The 20,824-nt window shown below is 39.2% G+C and overlaps 1 protein-coding gene across 2 annotated transcripts in view; it reads right to left on the bottom strand.

Moving 5' to 3' along the window:
* LOC146003739 (neuropeptide CCHamide-1 receptor-like) overlaps window positions 1-20,824 on the bottom strand; it is a 353,803-nt gene that overhangs the window by 234,540 nt on the left and 98,439 nt on the right. The window contains exon 1 of one of the 2 annotated variants that reach the window (XM_083142135.1): window positions 6,520-6,679. The exons of the other annotated variant lie outside the window; for it this stretch is intronic. The gene's annotated coding sequence lies outside the window, so the exon portion shown is untranslated. Of the gene's footprint in view, window positions 1-6,519; window positions 6,680-20,824 lie in introns of those variants that run through there. 2 annotated transcript variants of the gene reach the window in all.

Here is a 20,824-nt window from a genome sequence, read left to right as displayed (position 1 = left end):
AAGGGTGGCTATTTGATATGATATTGCTTCTACATATTATATCCCCTATAAAATAGGCCTACACTCTACAGATTCAAATTATTCATGGGTCTAATGTAATTAGCTAATTACAAATACTTACTCACCAATGGCACAATCACTTTTAAATTTGACCCAGCCTGTACTAAATCTTTGCACACTAACTTCCACTTACCCATCATTGATTCTTTTCTTTCCCCCCAATCTTCAAGATGTTTTTCAACGGTTTTTGACATTGCACACTAAGTTTAAAAAATATCATTATTAGGGCTGAACCGATACCGATGCCGATGTATCGGTATCGGAAAGTATCGGTTGGAATTCAGCTACCGATACCAGCCGATACTTTCCGACATACTGGTTTTTCACGGGGTCCGCAAAAATCCCGCGCGACTTCTTGACAGTTTAAGTATCCTGGAAATTATGCAAAATTGAAACTTCCTTTTTATTTTACACTAATTTTGCACGAAAAAATTATATTTTGTGACTACATAATATCTATTTTAATTTTCTGATGCAATTCTTGAATATTCTAAAGCAAATTTCTTGGTATGTTGATGCATATAATTGGAGGAGAATATTTACATCCCAATATTGATCAATATTTTGAACAAATTTTAAGTATTTCAATTTTCAAGTATCGGTATCGGTGGGAATCGGTAAGAGTATCGGTTCAAATTGGTATCGGCTCAGTCCTAATCATTATCATTAAATTCCAATGAATTTGAAATATGTTTTGCTTGTTGATGGAATATGAAAATGACTTGAAATTGTTCATAGGAAATTTTTGAGTCAAGGAGTAAATACTTCAGTTTGTTGACATCTTGACGTTTTCCGTTCTGTGGATTTTAAGGCATTTGTACGCGTAAAATAATGAATGAAATTAAATAGCAAGGAAAAGAGTATATTTGGGGATTTTTTATAATTGAAAAGAGTATAGAGTATATGAACCTCTAAAAGAGTATAATACTCTTAAAAAGAGTATGTCTGGTCACCCTAGTTAACCAGTTAACGATGTTGCCTTGTAATTCAACAAGTCTCGATTTGATTTCAAGTTTCAAATTACAGTGTTCAACAAATCACTTTCTCCTGTGCCCGCTAAATCCGCCAATGGATAGGATCATTATGTTTTATCTGCTTATGGACAATTCCATTGTGGCGAGTGTGACATTCAGACAAATCTACATTCATTTTTTAATTATTTTCTTATCACCTTCAAATGTGTAACTCTATCGATTCATGTAATTTCACTTTCCTTGATGAAAGTTATTTAATTTCAGAATGTTTCTTCCCCATCTCAATTTTCAGCTACAGAAAATATATTTTTTTGTTATTGTGAGGGGCGTGACACTTATGAGACATGACTTTAGGACCTTCCTCAGTCTTTCAGAAAAATCTGTGAAATGTATGGGTTTACTGAAACAATTTTATTCTATTTCCACAAAGCAAACTTTACTCGACATTTAGATGCTTTTAGTTTTGAAACACATTACTACATACTTTTCTTATTTGGTACGGTCAATAAATAACCGGAATAATGCCGTGAGAAAGCGAAATAAAGTGACAGAGCGATGAAACTTACGGGAGGCACTTTGCACGTACACAACCTCCTTTCCCTGCCAGTGCTGCCACCTAACGACGCGGTCTGGAACTCGACTCGCAGACATGAGGCGTACCCCAGCCTGGCCTACATATCCCTTAAGTTTCATGTCTCTGTCACTTTATTTCGCTTTCTCACGGCATTAATCCGGTTATTTATTGACCGTACGAAATATAAACAGTTTTGCCTGTGACGGGTGTGACACCATGCACATTATTTACTTTGTACTTGTAGGATTACGGAACAATGCAAAGGCTATGAGAATTATAGTAAATAGATTCTTCAAACTAAGATTTGTTTCAGAAAAGAATAGGATACATCTGAGATTAACATATAGAAGCAATCAACGAGACAATTAGAACGAAATTAGAATTAATTTAGTTTTCTTATAGTAATGAGACCACATTAAATGGAGACACCACTCATAAAATCCCACTTCTACTACAAAAAGTAATAGGTTTGAAACAATACAGGGTGGGTAAAAGGTAAAGGTAAAGTGCTCCCCTGTGCATATCACCACGCCATGAAGGCGTATAGGGGGTGTGGGGGTAACGCCCCACACTTTCTTGATCCGGTCGTGAGTGGGGTGATGTGATCAGCATCACGCCCCTGACCGCCTTTACCCCCCAGGGTTTCCCCCAGGTACCCATGTTATTCGACGCTGGGTGGGCGCCGGGGCCGCTTCCATCCTTTAGAAAAGTTCCCGGATTTGAACCGGCCGGGGATCGAACCCGGGACCTTTAGGGTGGGAATAACCTTTTGCTATTTACTACGACAATTGTGGTTACAAAAACAAAATTAAAAGTTAGTTCACGACAAAGCCCCTTGCTTCAAGGCAAATGCTAAAACCAAGACCTTCTTCGGCGAAGTGGCATTGACTTCTTCAGCAGTTCTGAATGGCCGGGTGCAACACCGGACCTGAATGCAGCGGAGCACTTTGGGGCTATTCTGAAAGACGCAGTTGAGTCCTTGATGATAGTGGAAGGCGGACTGGACCGCTATTATCGGCCAACACTCCTTGCACATCTGGAACAAGTCCTCCGTGACATGGAATGGAATACGGACTGTTTGCGAATCTTCTGAGCTCCTACCCTTATCGTCTTCGTGCTGTGAGAGAAGAAAACGGCGGACATACTAACTTTTAATTTTGTTTTTGTAACCACAAATGTCGTAGTAAACATTTGGTATTACCATAATTTCTTAATTCTTGTTACTTTTTACTGTGGACCCCTAGCAAAAGGTTATTTCCCACCCCGTATATTATTTGAAAGCCATGAAACTAATGTTTGTATTAATAATTCTAAATTCTGAATAGTTTTCCCTTTAATTTCACATTGATACTTTCAATAAAAAATAATTATAATAATTTATAATTTGTTCACTTTCACATGGAACGGCTCTTATGTATTAAACAATGCATTTACTGCAAAACATACACCACAGTAACTATAATGTTGTTTCCCACGCAGTACACAAGGAATCTTTTTTCACAAAGAAACTCCAGCATATTTTACATTTACACTACTGTACATTTTCCTTCCTACTTCCCTGCTTATTAGCTGGACTTCCTCTGCAAATAATCATCTCTATTCAGCCTACAGGGTGCTGTTTATGTTTCCGAAACGCTTTGACCCAGATAGTTTCGGCGATTTCTCTTGATATACAATATCCAGTTGCAGTCCTGCCCCATTTCAACATCTGCAAGTGCTTCTGTGCGCCCGTTGGGAAAAACGCTTGTGAGATATGGCTCCTTCCAGATTTTGCTAATTAACCCTGTTAATTTCATTATGTACTGCCCCGCTGGCGATCTCGTTTAACTAATGGCGCCATAAATTAGTTTGGTATCTTACCCCTTTGAGCCACTTTCCGAAAGTGTTGATTTTCATTCAGTGTCTCCAGAGGTCGCCACTTGTGCAACACTGTTAACAGTTAAAGTTTTCCTCGCAGCTATCGTGACACACTGGGTGTTATTAATAGTTTTGGGCGATATATCTTCCACACAATATATCGCGATTTTGAAAAAGATCGTCTAGGCGATATCAACTAGACGATATATCTTCACAATATTTTGGCGATATATCGTCACGATATTTGCTGATATGTATCGTGTCAGCGATATCGTCATGATATTTGGGGATATATATCGTGGAGACGATATATCGCCGATATCACGATACGGAAACAAATATCGTATCGTATCGTATCTTATCGCCTGTGACAACATTTTCTTGACGATATATCGCGATATCAAATTTCCGATATCGTCCATCCTTAGTCATTAAAGTAAGTACGCACTCACAGGCAGTGGCGTGGGGTCGGTTTTGAATTGAGCCTACAAAGCTCAACCTACACACACCTATATAAACATGGGCCATTCCATTTTAGAGCAAGCCACATAGTTCCCAATTTTTTAAGTAAAATTTTCACAACCTTCTACCACAAATAAAAATCGACATTCACAAAATAATTTTGGAACTTTTTAAATACATACAGGGTGAGACAAAAGTCAGGTTCCTTAGAAAGTATCTGACTGTGAGTGAAGTAAGATGCTGACAAAAAGACGGAAGAGTGGAGGTGATTTTCCTGAGTGACCACCCCGGTCTCCAGACCTGCCACCAATGGATTTTGTCCTTTGGGGTAATTTAAAGGCTCTCGTCTACTCAGTTAAGATACAGAACATCCAGCATCTCAAGGAACGCATTGTGTAATGTGCAGACATAATTATGCAGGACGTTCTGCAAAAAGGTTCTCTAGAACTGGAAACGTTGCGTGCACAAATGCATTGATGCTCAAGGTGTACACATTGAAGATATCCCAATGTAACCTGACTTTTCACTCACCCTGTATGTGGGCATTTTCAAGAAAGCTTATAACGTATGTAAAATTTAGGAACAGAAAAGCTCAAGGCTTGATTCTATCGATTTGCAATTACCATCAAGACTTTTTTTGTTAGTGTACCTATTTGGACCAGTGCAATTTCAAAAATATACCCATCAATATGTATGAACAGGTTGAAATTTAGGCTTACATATCTCCTTAATATACATATTAACTACACCTCTGTCTTATAAGCTTTAAAACAAGTAATAATAATATGAAATACCTTTACAAAGAAGAGATTAAACTTACTGCGTTATCATCCCTTTTATGATAATAATACTAGTTAACTGTGCTGCCATCTTTGGAGCATAAATTCGTGCTCAGGACAATAAATATTGACAAGTGTGTTCAGTACTATAATCCTGGACAGTGCGTAGTGGAGGTTATTAGGTAAAGTGTTTCAGTGAGACTATCACATATGATATAAATATTAGGGGATTTAGCGGAAGGAGCACGGGGCCCTCCCAAAAATGTATAACTAAGTATCATGAAAAGGCATGACATAATCTTTGCCGCCGATTGGGTGCCAAAACTGTAGGAGCAAAGACAGTTTACTTTCTCTTTGTAGACAAGACAGTGGCCGTGTCCGAAAGGTGCAAGACCGTACTTGGAGCGAGCATCCTCCGAGTATGGTCTTGGAGTGCGGTCTTCAAGTCGTGTACTGGAAGTGTTGTCTTTCGAATTGCACTTCGACTGCAGCGCCAAATACGATCAGTAGATAAAACTAGTACTCGGTTGTTTTCCTTGCGTTTTAAACACTTATTTTTCACCATAGACATTACATAGCATTTTCAAATGCTCGTACACATACATTTCCATACATTAGAAGAACTATAACCAACAACTTGCTGGCCAATAACGTATATCTACCTGTGCTGCTGGCTTTCTACCTCCGTGATTTTAAACAAATGAAAAACGAGTGTGGAAACCACGTGACCTAGTCACCAACCATCTGTACTGCGAGCTGTGTACTTGCATGCTTCTGTTCTTGGCGCTTTCGAACTGTACTAGGTGACGTCACTTCCGCCAAGACCATAATTCAAGTCTGTACTTCGTACCTTTCGGACAGAGCCATAGCATTGAGATGCCATAGTGCGGGGGCAAAAATGTGATTGAGGCTACTCCCCCCTCTCCTTCAATCGTAATATACTTTTACAAGCAAAAAGCAAAATAAGGCTTAACCCAAATAGGCTAATCGGGACTGGACACTAAAATGTGTTACAACCGGAATTCGAATCCTGAGGGGGGTGTAAGGGGGTGATCCTACCACGTAGTACACACAAATGTCAGCCTCACGTCCACGTAGTACACCCTAGACTGCATCTTGCAGACTAGCGAGGATCTGGCGTCTGGACTCATGGCCAGTATAATACTCTTATGTAATGGGACTTTGTTGTGTGCTTTGAATGTCCCTTCATCTTTCATCTTCAAAAGATTCAGCCTCATCTTTGCGATTAACCAAACTTGGTAGAAAAGTGAAGGAAAATACACTAATTCAATCTATCAACTAATTCAATCGAATCCTGAAGGTCTTGATTAAAGGACGCTAAAGTGAAAATTACTCCATTGGAGATACCCTCAAAGGAGGATGTGTTGTACATAAATTACATTGATACACTTAACTCTTTCGTTTTTAATTCTTACTAATATTTTAGCAAACAACCAAGATCGTTTTCCGGCGAAGATGTGGTTCTATTCCATTTGAAAGTAAAGGTCTAGGCCCCATTTTCTTACGTGAATACAGAATTGACCAAAAACAAGCTTTGCCACCCCCACCTCCAAAAAACTAATGCAAATATACATATATTTCTATACCGCTCCCAGAAAGAAATTCTGGATCCACCTATGGATATAAAGGTGCAGAGCTCTCTGATTGGCTATTCTAACCAGTTGCTGAATTCATGTCTAAAAATCAAGTTACTTACTTCCCCGAGACAACTTTGACCGCCACATTCCCGACCAGGCCCTTCCCCAAAACCGAAAACATGAAAGCAAGAATTTACATGAGGTACCATACTCACCAACTCCAAAAGTTGCAGCTTTCTGGAAACCAAATTTAGAACATACGAGGCTGAGATTAACTTAGTCGCCGCCAGATCTCGCCACCAGCGTTTCTTCCTTCTGCCAGCTCAGCCTGGTACATTTCATGCACTTAACACGATTTCCGTGCGGTTTAGTTCCCAAGCTATACACAGTTCCTACAGCAATCATCGGGACAAATGGTTCCTTCACTTGTGTTTGCCCAATGCCCCTCCTTCCCCCGCCCCCAGTGTGGATTGCAGTCTCCTCTCCCCTCAAAGTTTCCATTCCTGTTTTTAGTGCAGCTGTAAAAGTCTTTCTCTCGCTGATTTCGTGTGAGACTATATATCAAAAAAGAGTAAACAACGTTTTCTTCACACGTGACCCAGTCGTGTTTAAGACCTTGAGCAGTTTGCAAGCCGAGATTCAGATGGCGCTAAAATCACACCTGTTAAAGAACAGCAAAATCTTTCCTTCTTTTTTCAAAGAATACATCTGCACCTGTAGGATTATACAGTAATTGATCATTACTAATATACAGATAGTTTCAGAAACAATATAAAGTGGGATTAGATAATTATAGACAATTTTTTGTACATTCGCGAAGTATGTTTCTTATTGACAGAAAACATAATGACAGTTTTCCGACACTTCTACGGGAGGCAGTGTTTGATGGAACATTGCTCACCTCGCCAGGGTTAGTAGGGAATGTACTATGGGAATTGTAGAAAGGGAGGCAGTGGTTGATGGAACACATCAGGGGTTAATAGGGAATAGACTATGGGAATTGTGCACTGCCTGTGATGGGTGAGTGATACACAAAGACAAACTTTAGGGATCAATCGATATGATCAGAAGAGGAGACTGGGCATAGTATTTCTCCGAAATTCAATTTCTTTACGACAATACAGTTGTGGATTGATAATCTATCTTCGGAACGCCCTCACAGAGTGACACACTGAGGCCAATGGTTCAAATCACTGTTCTAACAAGGTTTCCCAAACGATTTCAAACAGCGAACCATTATTTTTTGGCAAGGGCAGAATTCCCAGACCAACTTAGCTGTTAAAAGGAATGACAGTTTGATATATCCACATTACAAAAAAGAGCCATGAAAGAAATATGAACAGGACGAAAGTCATGAATGCGAAATGCAACCGCTCTGCCCCGTGTCTCTTTTGTTTTCAGCTGCGGTCGGAAATAGGAGGACGAAGCCCTCTCAGAGATACGGCGAGATCTCATCAAATTATCCTGCACTGTACGTTGCGCGATTGTTCCGTTGCGACGCACGAAACCGAATGTTGATTCTCGACTTCTCCGCCAGGTGGTGCAGGCGAAAGAAAGTGCTCCCTCGGCTTCGAAATCGAATTACTCGCTGTGAGGAACAACAGGAAGCTACTTCGAGAGAAAAGGTATTTGACCTTCAAATTTCCCTAGCTCGCAGAGAAATTATTCACCGTGTTGCAGCGTAAATGTCATCACCGCTCGCTTGATTGCTGGCCTGGTGAGAGGTCTAGAATGCCAGACTCGCTGGCAAACGTGGGCATTTGTCTCGCTGTGATTTATTCACATAAAATGTCCTCCTCTAATACAAAACAGTATCCTAAAAAGAAGAAAACTAAGTGAAATTAGCGGACAGTTGTGTAGCCTCTTCTTCCTTGGCTGGGATATTATAAATACGTTGTATTTCATTTGCGAGAAAAGCGTACATCTCAGGAAAGGATAATTTTCCTACGCTATAGTTTCACTCAATTTATTATTTATTCATTATTTTAGCAGGAACTACATTTCTTTAAAGGGTCTGTAATTGAATTGGTGTTTTAAGTCCACTTTATCTACAGATAGGATAATTGGGAATGGACCTACAGTTTAAAGTGGGATCCGAACGACCGTGCAATGTTCCTCTACCAGGTATCCTCTACCTCTACCTATTGATTAGAAGGCGGCGACGTTACCACTACGCCAAATGGGAGGCCCTATAGTCTGTAAATATTACAACATTACTAGTATTGTCACCCCCAATATTAGCAATCATCATGGTTTTATCAGAACAAAACCTAAATACATGTTTTTCACCCTTAACATTTCAATCTTAACATGAGGCCTCTTCGATGACGTAGTGCTAACGTCGTCGCCTTGTAATCAAGGAGTCTCGGGTATGATACCCGGTGGAGGCACGTGGCACAATAGTTCGGATCCCATTTTAAACTGTATCCTTTCTGTGCCTAAACTGGACTTAAAACAACAATTCAGTCAGTCAGTCAATCTTAACATGAATTGGAACAATTTCGTACATCGGCCGGCCGGTGGTGATGATCACTTCACCTTCAAGAATGGCCGATATCATTGAATATGTGGGGTCCCACCTCCACATTCCCCTATTTGTGCTTTCATGGCACGGTGCAATGTGCACGGTTAAGGTTACCTTTCCCTTTATTAACATCCATAAAGAAACGCCCGCCCAATTCCAAACCAGCACTCGAATCTGAAATCTTCGGTGACGAAATTGCGAGTCTACCGTTGAACACTCGCGCTCGATCTCCAGCCAGGACACAAATCAGAGCGTTCTGTTAGCCAGATCGCGATTCAATGCTTTAGGACAGTGGTTCTCAAACTGTGGTACGCGTACTCCCAGGGGTACGCGATCAGCTCGGAAGAGAAATGTCGAGAATACCCACACGACAACATTTTTGCTGGGGGTGTGTAGAACAGAGTTCATAGCTTTCACACTAAAGAGGAAAATAAGGCTGATTTTGTTACCGACACTCTTATCGTTGTTTCATATGTTTTGAAATCAAATACTCGTTAGAAATCTATGTCAGACTAAATCTGAGGCCGAATCTCTGCTTAAAAGTTTCAAGTGCACAACAAGACTACAAGAAATTGTGCTAGGCACGTCTTTCTCACTAGAAACTGAGGATTTACAATAAAAAACTCCAAAATTGTGCTTCACAGTGTTACGTGTCTAGTCGGCCGAACCCAATTGTTAATATGGAATGAACTAGTTAGCAGAAGCGACAACAGATGGCAGCGCAACAGAAAAGTGGAAAGAAAGTTGATTAACGAAATCTGAGGAGACAAAAGATGATTCTATTGATTAAAACAAACGAAAGATAAATGAGTACGGATTATAATATTGTATATAAATGATAGGAAATATAAATTGAAAGGGAAATTATAATGATTAATAATATACTCATAGCTTGAAAGTACAGCAAAGTTAAGAAGTCGAGATGCGATTTCAAAACCGTGTCTTTCGGTCTTCTGATCGAGTTTGTTCGGTTAATCCTGGCGAGGAGTATATCGTCAGATTTTGGTTGATTTGTCCTTGGTGGCGCTACGGTTGCGCTAGTTAGTTTAGACGCACTGGGCCACATATACCCTAGAGCTTTTCTTTAGCAATCCTTGGTTGTCCCTTTTCGGTTTGATATAGGAGGTGGCGCTATATCCAGATTTGTCGCCCCTGAATATATTTGAGCTTTGGTCAGGAAAAGGGTGAAGCGTGCAGGAAAAAGATTTCGAGATTATTTAGGAGAGGTATGAGAAATAGAAGATTGCAATAAATAGAAGAAGTAGATGATCCATTCTTCAGAAAGGATAGAAGAAATAGATGATTGATATAAATAGAAGAAATAAGAAACAGATGATACATTCTTCAAAGAATATAGAAGTAGATGATTGCTATAGATAGAAGAAGGAGATGATCCATTTCTTCAGACGGGAAAAAAGAAGTCAAAATAAGATTTATCCAGAAGAAAGAAGAAGAAGTTAACAATTTTTTCTGTAGAAGAAATTTACATTCTTAGACGAAAGAAGAAGGCCAGCTTCACAGAAGAAGAAAAAAGAAGTAGTCAAATTAAGATTTACTCAGAAGAAAGAAGAAGTCAACAATTTTTTCCATAGAAGAAATTTTTGTTCTTAGAAGAAAGAAGAAGAAGGTCACGTTCATAGAAGAAGAAAGAAGCCAATCTTCTTCCGTCTAAGAAGAATCTAACCTCTGTGAATATATATATTACTTCAAACATATAATCTTTGTAAACTGTGAAGATTTTCAGAATATAGATTCGCATTTTCTCATATCCTTTGGCTATTCTGCTTTCTGATTTACATTCTCAAAGAAAGAACCTATTACCCTGAAGATATTGTAGCCGTGGTATATTAATTTAAGTATGCACCCAAGGGAGGTAGAATAATAAGTTCGTTTGTTTATAAACTTATCTTCATTCTTCCCTTCTCTTTTTAATAACTCTGGAAAAATATATGAATATTAAAAGTTTTTTATATGCTTCTTAGGATACATGTGTTTCACTTTTTTTTGTAACTAATCAAAAAGATTGTAAACGTAGGGACACCCAATAAAATAACAAATGTAGGATTCTAATGTTTACTTGTTTACCATCTTTCCACATACAACCCGAATGCCATTTAGCTTTATTGCATATATACGCCCCCACCAATCAGGCAGCCATGAAAATTCCCCAAACTCACTATTCGGGGAAAACCGAAGCCTTCGTGGCAATAAGCATTTGTTCACACTTATTTTTAAAGCATGTCGAAATATTTTAACTGCGAGCTTCTATCATTCTATTCATATCTTCTTATTAATGCTTCCGATGAAATCATGAAATTGCTTGGGTTAGGCCTTCGGTAGAAAAGAAATATGATAATTCTGACATGTCCTTGCTATCACGACGAACCACAATATCCCTCTCAATGGAGCGCTGACAGCTACATCTGCACCATCTGGCGGAAACATGTTACAACACATTTCCATCTCTCGCACCACTCTGTCGTAACCTCGGTGCGTTTTCTTATTCAAATGGAGGGGACGGTTTTCCCCATTCATAAGGTTGACACAGGGAAATAAACATCTGGTGTCCTTCCAACTGAGTTAGAGCGGAAACACATAGAAGGGGCGGCTACTTTCCATTCTGATCGAAGAATGGTTTTCAGAAGTTCTAGAGCTGCTTCTGAAAAAAAAAATATGAAGGATGAGAATTCGAAGAAAACGTCTCTCTTGTTATCTGAAGTAGAGTGAAAATGCAATAAAAAGAAGAACCAGGAGTTAAAAGAAACCTAAATCAATTGTAGTTTGGCCGTGAAGAAATTTAAAAAAATAACAACTCTTTTGAAAGTTACTGTGAAAGATATTGGAATGGGTAAGACGATTCAATTGACCTGAATGAGTGTAGTACGTAGTTTCTTGTAGTATAGCAGCAGCCCAACAGATGTCTCTGACTTGACATCATCCCTCAACTACATACCTAATACGCACACATCTTGTGGTTTCAAAATAGAAGGAATGCAGCATAAAACATAGACATGTTAAACTGCTGTTAACTTTTATATCTACATTATACAAGAAACATGGTAAGGCCTCTCACTGATCTCTCTAATCTGAACCGCTGTCAACTGGTAATAATATCCGAGACTCCTTGATTACAAGTACAAAGCGTTTCAGGGAGGCACGTTAGAATTACCTTGCACAAATAGAGTTAATCATTCACAATATACGTAACTGATTTATAATTACTTATTTCACAAAGTACCCCATTCACAGATCCTTATCCCATAAAGTATCCCATTTCCAGTTTCTCATCCTGTAAAGTAACAAGTTCACAGTTCATCGTCCCGTAGAGTAACCCATTCCCAGTTCCTCGTCCCGTAAGGTAATTGGTTTACAGTTGCTCGTCCCGTAAAGTAACCCATTCCCAGTTCCTCATCCCGTAAAGTAACCCATTCCCAGTTCCTCGTCCCGTAGAGTAACCCATTCCCAGTTCCTCGTCCCGTAAGGTAATTGGTATACAGTTCCTCGTCCCGTAAAGTAATTAGTTCACAGTTCCTTGCCCCGTAAAGTAACCCATTCCCAGTTCCTCGTTTCGTAGAGTAACTCATAACTCATTCCCAGTTCCTCGTCCCGTAAGGTAATTGGTTTACAGTTCCTCGTCACGTAAAGTAATTAGTTTACAGTTCCTCGTCCCGTAAAGTAATTGGTTCACAGTTCCTCGTCCCGTAAAGTAACCCATTCCCAGTTCCTCGTCCCGTAGAGTAACCCATTCCCAGTCCCTCGTCCCGTAAGGTAATTGGTTTACAGTTGCTCGTCCCGTAAAGTAACCCATTCCCAGTTCCTCGTCTTGCAAAGTAAACTATTCACAGTGCCTCTTCCGGTAAAGTAACCCATTCCCAGTTCCTCGTCCCGTAGAGTAACCCATTCTCAGTTTCTCGTCCCGTAAAGTAACCCATTCCCAGTTCCTCGTCCCGTAGAGTAACCCATTCCCAGTTCCTCGACCCGTAAAGTAACCCATTCCCAGTTCCTCGTCCCGTAGAGTAACCCATTCCCAGTTTCTCGTCCCGTAAGGTAATTGGTTTAAAGTTCATCGTCCCATAAAGTAATTGGTTCACAGTTCCTCGTCCCGTAAAGTAACCCATTCCCAGTTCCTCGTCCTGTAAAGTAAACTATTCACAATGCCTCTTCCGGTAAAGTAACCCATTCCCAGTTCCTCGTCCCGTAGAGTAACCCATTCTCAGTTTCTCGTCTCGTAAAGTAACAGGTTCAGAGTTCCTCGTCCCGCACAGTAAAAGACTCGCAGTTTCTCGTCCCGTAAAGTAACCCATTCAAAGTTTCATCGTCCTGAAAAGTAACCCATTCCCAGTTCCTCGTCCCGTAAAGTTAACAGGTTCACAGTTCGTCGTCCCGTAAAGTTAACAGGTTCACAGATCGTCGTCCCGTAAACAAACAGGTTCGTAGTTCCTCGTCCCGTAAAGTAACAGCTTTAAAGTTCCTCGTCCCGTAAAGTAACAGCTTTAAAGTTCCTCGTCCCGTAAAGTAACCCATTCGCAGTTTCTCGTCCTGTAAAGTAACCCATTCGCAGTTTCTCGTCCTGTAAAGTAACCCATTCGCAGTTTCTCGTCCTGTAAAGTAACCCATTCGCAGTTTCTTGTCTCGTAAAGTAACCGATTCGCAGTTCCTCGTCTCGTAAAATAACAGATTCACAGTTCTTCGTGCCGTAGAGTAACCCATTGGCAGATCCTTATTCCGTAAAGAAACACCACAGACATCTGCAGTAACACGTTATTTTCCAAAGACCATGTTCAGTTGGAGGCAAATCAAACAAGGACCTTTTGATAGCCAATTCTGCAGGCTAAAGTTGCGAGGCACAGTTTACAGCCCACACAATGCACGGCGATCATACCGTTTTGGTTCTCGCAAGCGATCCATTTGACTCTTGGGAAGAACCAGGAACTATTTGCCGTAGGAGCTCGTGTTGACTGGGAAGATAAGAGGGAAGGCCGTGCTCTTGTTGACTTTCCCCTGAGCATCGTATTGTTTTACAGCCGCGAAGACTCACCACACCCAGCAAGATGAAAGCATGAATAATGCAACGCGGAAAAGAAAAATGATTCCCTTTTGATCTGTGTACACCCTCAGAAACGTTTTGGGAAAGCTGTCGGCAGAGAAGAATGCCGAAGCACGTCTGTAGTATGCAACCCGTGCATCAACCTACACGAGCGCTGCTATGATTGTGAGAAACCCTATTGGCTAATACAATTTACTGTTCAGAAATAATCCTCGTACGAATGCAGTGCATGTGATTAGGGCTTTGAACGGAAACACGTCTCTGCGAAAGTGGTAACACGAGAGAGCTCGACCAATGAACGCTTGAGAAGGGGAAGGAAAACATGGTTTCAGCTACCAGACGTTTTCAGCAGCGCTCACTGCTCCTTTACGGTTATGCGAGGCCCTGCTCACATATTCCAAAGGGAGAGCGTATCATAATTCACTGTCATGGTTAACCTAAACTGTTAAAAACGTAACAAAATAAACAGAATAAGTATACGAAAATAACCCGACATAAATTCTACATACAACTTGTATCTTATCCGTTTATTACAACAACTTAACGACCTCGTTGAAAAGAAAAAAAAACTTCAACGAGGCCTGACAATGCTTTGCGTACCATCTTTAACACATAATTCCACATATTTCTTTCTTTAATAGTTTTATTATGAACTTTTGATTACACACTACATGTTTGCTTCTTACACATTGTGAATATTGAGCCTACTCGTTCAGCACCATCTGTCTTAAGTTTCATCTTCAACCATGTATCTTGTTTTTTAGTTCTGCAATTATTAAAACCCTTTAATCAAGCAAATATCATCACGGGACACTAGATTATGTATTATACGGGCTGTTAATCTGAATATCCACTCAAATATTACGTCATTGTTGCTGAGTCAATGATGATAACATTTTAATTCTCATTGGAATAGCAGATCAATTTGAACACCTCTTCCTATTCTCTAGCGCTAACTAGTTTACGTGGTAGGCAGGAACATCGACAGATTTAAGCTTTGGAAAATTTGTTAAGTCAATAAAATGTAACCTTAGAGGGTTGTTGAGACATTATGAAGACAACCATCTTCCAGAAAAGAACACATATGCATATGTGAATCTGAATGAATGTATGTGTGCGTGTTTTGTTTGTCAGTATTTGGAAAGTTCTTCTTTAAAAATAAACGCGTTATAGTTACTTTCATCAGAAATTAACTAGGTTACTGCTACTCATTTGGGATAGAAAATCAGTTACTGTTATTCACTTGAGAAAGAGAATTCGTTACAATTACTCACTTAAGAAAATCCGTTACGATCATTCATTGAGGAAGAAAACCCGTTAAGGTCATTCACAGGAGAAAGAAAATCCGTTACGAATATTCACTCGAGAAAGAAAATCCGTTACGGATATTCACTTGAGAAAGAAAATCCGTTACGAATATTCACTTGAGAAAGAAAATCCGTTACGAATATTCACTTGAGAAAGAAAATCCGTTACGGATATTCACTTGAGAAAGAAAATCCGTTACGAATATTCACTTGAGAAAGAAAATCCGTTACGGTTATTCACTTGAGAAAGAAAATCCGTTACGGTTATTCACTTGAGAAAGAAAATCCGTTACGGGTATTCACTTGAGAAAGAAAATCCGTTACGGGTATTCACTTGAGAAAGAAAATCCGTTACGAATATTCACTTGAGAAAGAAAATCCGTTACGATTATTCACTTGAGAAAGAAAATCCGTTACGGATATTCACTTGAGAAAGAAAATCCGTTACGATTATTCACTTGAGAAAGAAAATCCGTTACGGGTATTCACTTGAGAAAGAAAATCCGTTACGATTATTCACTTGAGAAAGAAAATCCGTTACGATTATTCACTTGAGAAAGTAAATCCGTTACGAATATTCACTTGAGAAAGAAAATCCGTTACGAATATTCACTTGAGAAAGAAAATCCGTTACGAATATTCACTTGAGAAAGAAAATCCGTTACGATTATTCACTTGAGAAAGAAAATCCGTTACGGGTATTCACTTGAGAAAGAAAATCCGTTACGGATATTCACTTGAGAAAGAAAATCCGTTACGATCATTCATTGAGGAAGAAAATCCGTTACGGATATTCACTTGACAAAGAAAATCCGTTACGGATATTTACTTGAGAAAGAAATCCGTTACGGATATTCACTTTAGAAAGAAAATACGTTACGCATATACACTTTAGAAAGAAAATACGTTACGGATATTCACTTGAGAATGAAAATACGTTACGGATATTCACTTGAGAAAGAAAATCCGTTACGGATATTCACTTGAGAAAGAAAATCCGTTACGGTTATTCACTTGAGAAAGAAAATCCGTTACGGTTATTCACTTGAGAAAGAAAATCCGTTACGGTTATTCACTTGAGAAAGAAAATCCGTTACGGGTATTCACTTGAGAAAGAAAACCCGTTACGATTATTCACTTCAGAAAGAAAATCCGTTACGATTATTCACTTGAGAAAGAAAATCCGTTACGAATATTCACTTGAGAAAAAAAATCCGTTACGGATATTCACTTGAGAAAGAAAATCCGTTACGGATATTCACTTGAGAAAGAAAATCCGTTACGGATATTCACTTGAGAAACTAACTCCATTGCGGTTGTCAATTGAATATAGAACGCAGCTTTGTTACTATTTTCTATTGGTTTGAGAAAGTTACTTCGTTACTGTTATTCCCTTGAGAAAGTAACACAGTTACATTAACTTTCAATAAAGTAACGCAGTTACAATCACTTTAAAGAGTAACTCATGTACGTTAACAGTTACCTTAATCAAGATTTTTAATGCAAGAAATATTGTAGAGTACAAATGAAACATGAATCCCTGTACTTGAAAATGATTAGCTTTTGTTTCGTTTCTGTATTCATAATTTTATTAATTTCTGCTTAAGCATATACCAAGGTATATACCAAGGTTGATTGGTGGGTAATGTGTTTTAAAATAAATATACTTGGGGTTAGGGCACACATGCAATTACAATTTGGCGATAAAATTATAACATTTTCTCACAATCCTATCTTTCAAAGACACAGACACACACATCCATTTATGTAAAAACATTCGTGCATCTTGGTTCAGAATATAATATAAAGGGTGTCCCAATAGAAGCGACGGATTTAATATGCTGAACATAACACTTTTTTAAAGTAGAATCACTAATATTTTTACATAATTACAACGGATAAATGCTCCGATTTAAGGATGCCAAGTTTGATTTACGCAACATGTTCTAACAATACCTTTATCGGTGATTGTTGCAGCTTAGTTGACATGGAGGGTTTCACAAAGGAACATCGAGTTGTGATAGAGATAACTCATTACAAGAATGGCGAGTGTTATGCAGAAACTGTACGGAAGCTTTGTGCAATCCTTGGACGTGAATGTGCACCTAGTGAGAGTAAGTTCGTAAGTTGAGCAAGACATTTGAGGAAACAGGTTCGACAGCAGACATTAAACAATTTCTTATCTCCGGAAAACGGATTTCTTCAAATTTATAGGAGAAATTACTTACCGGATGCAGTTTCTTTATAGTTGTGGAAGTTCGGGGAAGCGTTTTCTCGCATCGTTCATTGAATTTTGCCAGTAAATCCATTTTTCGATATAAATGTGTGACCGATGCGCGAAAGCTGTTACATCCATTTCCTTCCAGCTGGATGTTGCCTCTGTGTGATGACGTAATCACGGTCAATGCCGGTCAGTGTTTCCAAACACGTGTTTTTGTAACTGAAGAAGGTAAGTTTCCGCAAATGGTTTGTGGGGCTATGTGTCAATGGTTCGTGGGGCTATGCGAGAATGGTGTGTGGGGCTACGCATTTTCTTTCTAAACCAATTTTTAACTATTGTAACCTAAACGTGACCCAACCTAACCTTACCTTACCGGAAATTGTTCGTGGGGCTATGTATGAATGGTTCGTGGGGCTATGCGTCAATGGTTTGTGGGGCTACGTTACATTTTGCGTGTTACCGAAGGCAAAAAGAAACTAAGAAAACTTACTCGATATGTCGCAAATAAAGCTTATTTCCGTGAAATAAGCGAAATGCCACCTTCAACAATGGTTCTCAAGGCAGAATACGTAAGTACGAATATTGAAATTAAAAGAACTAGCAATTTTCAGCCGTTTTACGGATATAAGAAATTTACCAAACACCGTGCTCTCAATCTGTTGAGAACATCGTTATTGTGCGTGACAGTGTTATTGCGAGTAAAAAAAATCATTCTTAAATCGGAACATTTACCCGTTGTAATGATTTGAAAATATGGTATAAATTGACAATACCGGAAGCATCTCCGATTACTTTCAAATTCGGCATAGTCACTAATTTTGGCCTCGTAATCACGAATTTGCAGTTAAAATTTGGCGGCCACGTCTAGAAATTGCAAAATAACCTTGTCAATTACCGCTATGACTCTCCATACACTAACATGGAAACGATATGAAGACGCCTTCCTTTCCGCACAACGGTCTTGCTACCAACGTTGCTCAAGTGCTGTGCAATAAGTGAGAGCGTTGATTTGCATGTGAGAAAATGGCATGTTGCATAAAGGTGGAAAACATGTTTCCCCCACGAACCATTCACGGTAAGGTTAGGTTAGGTTAGGTTAGGCAAGCATAGTTAAAATTAAGGGTCATCATAAACATAGTTTTGAAACGCTAATCATTGCAAAAAATAGTTATTTCATTCATAAATCAAGAGTGTTTACTCCGTTCACGGACCCACTTTTCTAGACTTATTTTGCAATTTCTAGATGTGACCACCAAATTTTAACTGCAGATTCGTGATTACGAAGTGAAAATTAGTGAGTATGCCGAATTTGAAAGCAATTGAAGATACTTCCGGTATTGTAAATTTGCTCCAAAAATATTTGTCATTCTTCTTTAAAAAAGTGTTCTATTCAGCATATTAAATCCGTCGCTTCTATTGGGACACCCTTTATAAACTTTTTGCAATCCGTTGATCTTTTTTTGAAAATCCAATCTGGAACTCGAGAAGCAATTACGAGGCTACCTGTGGATAGGGATGAATCCCGTTTTCTCTTCCAACAAAGCCGAAACGAAGAAAATTGAGTTTGCGAAGTTTTTAGAATTTCAATTTATCTCGAGTAAAAGAAATGTTTTGTTTCTCCCTCTCACGTTTTCGTGTTCGGAATATTAACAAATCCTTTGATTTTGTCTTCCTATGTCAAAAGAAGAGGTGAGGGGAGGGGGGTTAGGAAGATGAGGCCTGAATTTTGTTTTTGTTGTGCAGACATAGATCTCCGCCACGTTTCGACATGTCGCCAGCGGGTTGAGAGCAAAGGCATGTTTCTAGATGATCTGGGGGAAGGGGATCTTATACCTCTCCCCTCCCCTCTTGATGGTGTTCTCTTCCCTACTGGATAGGACAAGGACACGAGAGGATGGATATAAATATCTATCCGACGAGTCTTAGGATAATGAGCTTCAGCATCAGTGACGTAGATAATATGGGAAACATTTCATGCGTCTGATTGTAGGGCGAAATGCATTCAATCATTTTAATCCGCCAAGAAGAAAACAATTGTATTTTTGTGCGTCATTGGATCATATACGAGGGTTGTCCTAAAGTTTTCCCAGATATCTGTTTCTGCTCATTAACGTTTGAGCATGTACATCATCGTATTGTTAATATTAAGTCACAGCTTGTTTCTCGCGGCGCCAGATGGCTCTGTGATTAGAGTAATTTGTCTGCGAGATAAACTGTTTACTGAAATTTTATTATTGATCGACTTTATAAAGCTAATATCAACGTTTAACAAGCGATAAAATAAACAGTACTGAAGATATTTCAATGCATCTACCCACGATACTAAGGACCATGGCTTACTGTGCCATGAAAGCATATAGGGAATGTGGAGATAAAACTTTAAACAATTTCTACGCCTAGAGCGGGAATAGTGTTGGCATCACATACAGCCTGCTTTACAACCGGAGTCGAACCCAGGAACTCGGTGATGAGAGAATGAGTCACTCATGCATATAGATTGTTGCAAAAAAAAAATATATATATATATTGTTTGGGATAGATTAGTGTATGTATTATTATTTGTGTTATTAATGTGTAAACATTTGTATATCATAAGTATTCATTATACTTGTCGCCACTAGGTGGCAGGACAGTGCAGACTCTGCTTCGGAGACTGTGCAGGGCGTGGTACATTACGGGAAATACCCGCACTGTACGAATAACAACGAGAAAACAACGAGAGAACAGCGAGAGACATTGCTACACGGTGGTCAACTCCATTCCAATGTAGTCCAGTGTCAGTGTACATTAAATAGTGTATATAATCAGTCCAGTGTTTAAATAAGAAACGCAACATTTTATGGTCATCTCCGGGCAGGATTAGTTTACGAAGTGAACAATCTCTGTGACATATGACGTGTTACGCATCAGAACAAACGTCTCAACTCGCCCGCCATGGAAAGAACGAGTGTTTTCGCGTGGTGTCGAAGTGACTTTGTATGCAGTGTTCCAGTTACAGATGTGTACTGACATTCGTACTTACGTCAATATATGGTTGCATGTTATGTGCTCAATCGTAGAACTTTCTGTGTCACAGTACTTATTACGTATTACGTGTAATTTTCGATCACAACCGTTACGCGTGTGGTTTGAACAGACATTCCGTATCGTTATCGTGCGTACGTCGAATGTTTTGTTATAAGACCGAGTTATACACGGTTGTATTCAGTGGACAATAAGTTATCTGCTACGATAACTCATCACGGGACTGAGTATCATAAATTTGGACAGTTTCAAGCATCCACTACAGTATCCTGCTGTCGGCTGAAGTGACGTCATCGCCAACACCCAGGGAAGCTTCAGGTCAAGGTCAGTAGTTAGATAGGCTCGCACCATATTTTGTTTACTCTTTCCTCACGTACTATTTCCTACATATCTTGCC

The sequence above is a fragment of the Lepisma saccharinum genome, chromosome 20 (genome assembly GCF_977018435.1).
Source record: "Lepisma saccharinum chromosome 20, izLepSacc3.1, whole genome shotgun sequence".
Lineage (NCBI taxonomy): Eukaryota > Metazoa > Arthropoda > Insecta > Zygentoma > Lepismatidae > Lepisma > Lepisma saccharinum.
Note: the sequence above shows the minus strand (reverse complement) of the source record. Positions and strands in the feature narration are given on the sequence as shown.